Source organism: Musca domestica, unplaced genomic scaffold, assembly GCF_030504385.1.
Source record: "Musca domestica strain aabys unplaced genomic scaffold, Musca_domestica.polishedcontigs.V.1.1 22, whole genome shotgun sequence".
Classification (NCBI taxonomy): Eukaryota; Metazoa; Arthropoda; class Insecta; order Diptera; family Muscidae; genus Musca; species Musca domestica.
The window spans coordinates 9,730,295-9,736,688 of NW_026712262.1; positions in this window are offsets into that span (position 1 = coordinate 9,730,295).

The following is a 6,394-nucleotide window of genomic DNA, read 5'->3' on the forward strand; positions in this document are numbered from 1 at the left end:
AAAGAATAAAATCCAAAAAAAAAATCGCGTAAAAATGTGAAATTTGAACATTTTTATTTTGACTTTTAAAATGTACAATAGTAATGTTTTATATTGCATTTTTTTCCATTTTGACTTACTATTTTCGAATGTATATTTGTAGTGTTTTTTTTTTTAATTCTAATATGATGTGTAGGTTTTTTTGGGTAGTATAAAGCCATAACGGATAAAACTGTTATTTATAGATTTTATGTATTTATTCGTAATACCCAATAAATACATAAAATCTATAAATAACAATTTTATCCGTTGTCGCTTTATGTGAAAATTCTAAAATCGGGAAAAGTCGACAATTTTTCAATGGAATCGAATTTCAAAATAATAGTACATTCTACCGACAAACTATGTAAGGACCTTAAAAATTTGCCGCAAAAAATCAGCGAACCATTTGAAGATTCGTTTTCTTTTTTCTATATTGAAGTGTACATGTTTTTATTGGTTTGAATTCTGAATGAATAATATTAAAAATGAAATGAGGGCGTAATACGATGTTAAATGCTTTCTACTCCAGGACCTACATCTTGCTTCAGCTGGAAGATGCGAACACATTTAAACAAACAAAAATGACCGAAGAAGCGTTATGGGGTTAATTTAAAAAAGTGGACCTGCTCCTTTCATATGACAATAAATTGTCAAATGAGAACACAAAATGCAAAATACATTGGGACTGCAATCAGTCAAATACCGACTATAAAGAACGCTAAATAGAAATTCTTCCTAAACATTCAAGATACCTTTAATCGCTTTAGCAGATCATGATATGGGTCATAACCCCTGATAACGGAACAACCCGATTTCAAGTATATTCTACATTTTAACCATATTTTTCGTACTAATTTTAGCTTATGTTGATAATTTAAGAAGAAACCATCTTTGCAAAAAATTATCACGTTTTGGTATCACCATCATATGATTTAAGGTATTTTCGGGGTCTTGGCCACTTTTTTCATTTTTTTGCCCTTATTTGACATCTTTGTTTCTAAGGGGGAAGAAAACCTCTTCTTATAAATTTTTATTTTTCGGAAAAGTACGCATCTTAGTCTCGAGGCTACCTGGGGTAAAAAAACCTTGGGGTAGAAAATCATCTTACAGATAATTATCCTCATAGGAATTTATTTAAGTATAGTCCCCACGTTAGTATACCCCCAAGTCCACTTTCCCAACCAATGTGCGGTCAGAAAAGAAAATTTTGTAATCTATTGAATTTGTAACCCCCGAGAGAATATTGGTTGGGAACGTACGTCTATATAACGTAAATTGTGGCAGAAACATGAAAAAAATACGAAATTATAAAGTAACTTTATTGGATCTCCACCGCACAATTTAAATGATAAATAATTAATGCCCATCTTACGGTAATCGGAGCAAAAGAGTAATTTTTTTGGCTATTCTGACAACATTCTGCGTTCAAGTATGAGGTGGACAAAACTGAATACCACGCAGTACGGGATTTTAAACGTTGGAAATACAAATTTTAAATTATAGCTCATTTGAATGCTTTTTACAATATCAAAAATTGATCTGAATTTTGACATGGGGCTATTATAGATGTTCTTTATCATATAGGTATTTAACACTCAAATTAAAGCCTATATCTGAAAAATAAGATCAAGCTATTCAAAATATCTAAAACCGACGGTAATTATAATTTTTGCCATGAATATTAATTTATATTTAGTCATGGAGTCATTACTCATAATCAAGTCATTACTTATGATCAAAATTGGAGTAATTATAATGGAGTCATTACTTATAATCAAAATTGTGCCGCCTACATAAGTCAGATCTGTGATTTATTATGCTTTAAAGTCTAAAAGTACGGGCCGGAAACGCGGACCGGGCCAGCTAGTTGATATATACTTTTTAATAGATTTGTAGAGCACATTCACACATTTGAAAAATGTAAAACACTTTTAATGGACCAGTACGTGAACACTTATATCAGACATATCTGTGAATAATTATGCTTTGAAAAATATGCATAATAGACAAAAACTACGGGCCGGCAACGCCGACCGGGCCAGTTAGTAAATATAAAAAACACTACAAATGTACATTAGAAAACAGTAAGTCAAAATGGAAAAAAATCATGCAAAATAAAACATTACTATTGTACATTTTAAAAGTCAAAATGAAAATGTTAATATATCACATTTTACGCGGTTTTTTGGATATTATCCTTTTCGGATAGGAGACAATTCCAAATTTGTATGATTCGTTAAAATCAGTCCAGCGGTTCTTTCTTTTATATATATATATATATATATATATATATATATATATATATATATATATATATATATATATATATATATATATATATATATATATATATATATATATATATATATATATATATATATATATATATATATATATATATATATTGTATTTGTAATGTATACTATAGAAAATAGTGGAGCAATTTTAAAATTTAGTACGAAACGAATTCATATCCGAATTCATAACACTTAAACGAACCCGTAACCTTAAATCACAGGTAACGTCATACGGGGACTATGTGCTATCGTCAGCAAAATAGTGGAGCGAATTTAAAATTTAGTAAGAAACGAATTCATATCATCGGAAAAATCTTCCGAACCCTTAAACGAACCCGTAACCTTAAATAACAGGTAACGTCATATGGCGACTATGTGCTATCGTCAGTAATTGCACTGCGACGCAGACAATCATGAGGTTGGGAAAATTTTCGGTTGGTAGATAAAAATCCCAAAGGGTCCATTTTATATAGCCTCAAATATTTTCCTCTATACTTAATGTGACCATACGTCCCGCTTTGAGGTTATCTGTCCCGCTGTCCCCAGCGAGAGCAAAAATGTCCCGCTTTCGAAAATACTGGATATTGATGAAAAATACATGAGTTATTTTTTCCCCGTGAACATATAATTTATTTGCATAGTTTTTTTCAAGCAACATTAACATTAAAATTAACTCGAAAGATTAAATTAAATTAAATTGTTCTGGTATCTTTTCATCGCGGAGTCGGAGAAGGCGAGCAAAGTCAAACAATTTATTTTCAATGTTAGTGATTCTAACATTACAATAATGCCTAAACGCAAGTGTACTTTTAACATTTCTTTGCAAAATAAGTATCCATTTATAAAACAAAGAAGTGGTGAATCAGACGTTACGTGTGAAAAATGTCGCACTGATTTTAGTGTTGGACATGGTGGTGCCAGTGATATTGAGAAGCATTTAAAATCGGAAAAAACACAAGCTTTCTGATCAAGCTGCCGCTTCAAGCTCGTCAATGCTTTCTTTTTTTAAAAGAACAAATTTGGCGACTTCCAAAGACTTGGATATAGCTGCAGCGGAGGGTGCGTGGGCGTACCACACAGTGCAAGAAAACCACAGTTTTCGTTCGAATGACTGTGCTTCAAATCTAATACAAACATGTTTTGAGCAAAAATTTAGATGTGCCCGTACAAAATCACAAGCTATAGTTGTAAATGTGCTGGCACCTATGGCGATGGACGAATTGAAAGAACACCTTCACCAAGGCAACTGCATATCTTTATTAACCGATGCTTCCAATCATGGCTCAATAAAATTATTCCCTGTTTTAGTTCGCTTTTTTGAACCATACGAAGGCGTGAGAGTCAGGATTTTAGAGTTTCAAAAGCAGCCAGGCGAATCATCTGATATAATTGTGGATTATTTGAAAGAAGTATTATCTTGCAATGATTTGAATAAGAAAATTGTGGCATTTTGTGCAGACAATACAAACTGCAATTTCGGAGGAAAGAATAGAAAAGGGATAAATAATGTTTACGCGAAATTGAACCTATCCGTCGGAAGGCAGCTCATTGGGATTGGGTGTGGAGCCCATATAATTCATAATGCTATCAAAACAGCCGCAGATTGTCTCCCTGTTGACTTCGAATGCATCATTGTGAAAATTTATTCATTCTTCTACATCTACAGCATTCGGGTAGAAGTTCTGAAAGAGTTCTGTGATTCCACCGACACAGAGTATCAGAAACTGTTGGGCTACAGTAAAACAAGGTGGCTTGCTTTAATGCCGGCGCTTGAGAGAATTTTAAAAATGTTTCAGCCTTTGAAAACCTATTTTCTGAGCATAGATAAATGCCCTACTATTTTAAAAATGTTTTTCGAAAATCCCAGCTCTGAATTGTGGTTATATTTTTTGCACGCACAGACAGCGATTTTTCATCAAGCCGTGTTGAAAATCGAGGGACAAAACGTGTCCGCAATAGAGTCTGCGAATGAAATTAATCGTCTCCGAGATAACTTAGAACTTAAAGAGAATTCGATTTTCCTTCCTCATTCCGTCCGCAATCTACCGGTAAAATTACAAAAAACTGACGTTGCTGTTGATGAGCAGAATGTGAAAACTGCGGCAGCGGATTTTTATAAGACAAGTAAAGAATACTTGGAACAGTGGTGCCAGTTCAATGCACAACTAGCAGTATTTGAATGGTCAAATTTGAGAAAAGTCCCTACTTGGGAAGACGTACAGAATGTGACGGATTTGCTGATCACACAAAGATTTCTTAGCAGTAGCCAAGATACGGAGGTGTTCGATGAGTTTTCGCTTATTTCCAGTTACGTCACAGTTGAACAAATCAAAAGCTGGAACGATGAGAATGTTGCTACTGAAGACCGTTGGGTGGAGCTGTTTAAACACTTCCGTGCTAATAATCTCAACTGCACAAACTTTCGCACAATTATTGAGTATGTTTTATGTATGCCTGGAAGTAACGCACCTGTCGAAAGAGTTTTTTCCATAATGAATAAAATATGGACAAGTGAAAAAATGCAGTTAAGTGTGACAGTTTTAAAAGCTATTTTAATTACTAAGACTAACATCAACAAACAATGTAATCAGCTCCATTCCTACTTGAAAACTAGACCCGATATTTTAAAACTAATTTGCTCTGCTGACAAATATAAAACAAATACTTAGACATAAGACTAATTTCATAAATTAGATTTATACGTATTCTCTCCGTTTTTGAATAAAATTTGTTTTGAAATGCATAATTTTTTTTTTTTACAAAATTCCGCAGGCGTCCCGCTCTGACGAAAAATATAAATGGTCACATTATCTATACTCCGCAAAAGTTAAGATAAAGTTTTAAATTTGATGCAGTCCTATGGGTTACATGAAGAATCATTTGTACAAAATATGTATTCCTTAAATGTTGGTAATTCGAGATTTTAGAAAGAACAAAACATTCTTTCAAATAATTATAAGTCTAGGACCAAGCTTTGGTATAATCATTATATGATGCCATTATGGCATCCGCTAATTTCAACTATTTACAGGGCCTTGATCACAATTTCAATTGATTTTTCCCTTATTTGGCTTCTTGGTTTCTAAGGGTAAGAAGACCTCTTCGGGAAAAATTTTCAATGTCAATGTTTTGGAGTACCGCCCATATAAAATTACCTCCTGATTTTACCTATTTCAAGGGTTTTTGATTATAAATATTTTCGAATTGATTTGGCTTAAAATGTGTGCTTAGGCTACTTTGGTAGAGAACCATCTTACATGGGACTATTATAAACAGTTGATGTATACTGTTTAATATATGTGCTATATTATTTGGCTTTCCAACTCTCGAATTAAAACCTCTGGCTGAAAAATAGAATCAGGTTTTTTGAAACACTATAAATCGTCCGTGAAAGTATATTGACATTTTTGAAATGCATATTTATTTCTCTTTAGTCGAGTCATCATTTACAATAAAAATTGTGCCACTTATGTGGGCCAGATCTGTGAATTATTTTGCTTTAAAACTTTGCATTAAAGACTAAAACTACAGACCGGCAACGCGGTCTGGGCCAGCTAGTCGGTTTATAAAAGTAAGAAGTCCCATAAAGCATGTTAAAGAGTAGAAGTATTTGTCAATTAAATCATGGCATGTTTTTGTTACAATTTCTACCGAACGAACTGTAATTTGACATTTAATGTTTTGAGTATTTTGAAATAAATACCGGCATTTTCTGTTTAAAAGCACGTTGAGCTTTTAAATGTTTTGATGCTTCGAAAAGTATTTTTTTAACAAAATTGAAAATGTTGGTATGGCAACCATATAACGGCATGTAAAGAAAATATGCAAAATTGCTCGTTTTTTAAGAAGAATTTTCAATTCCAAAAGGCATTCTGAAACAATTCTACAATTCCATATCCAGATAGAACAGTTTGCAATTTTTCTAGAGACTTTTCTCAAAATTTTCTTTTTTGAAAACGTTTCCAGTGTAATTACATATAACCAAAAGAAAATATGAGTTAAATCGGCCCAGTCATCCTCAACTGAAGTTTTACTGTCCTTTTTTTTAATTTTTTTACATATAGATCTAAAAACGT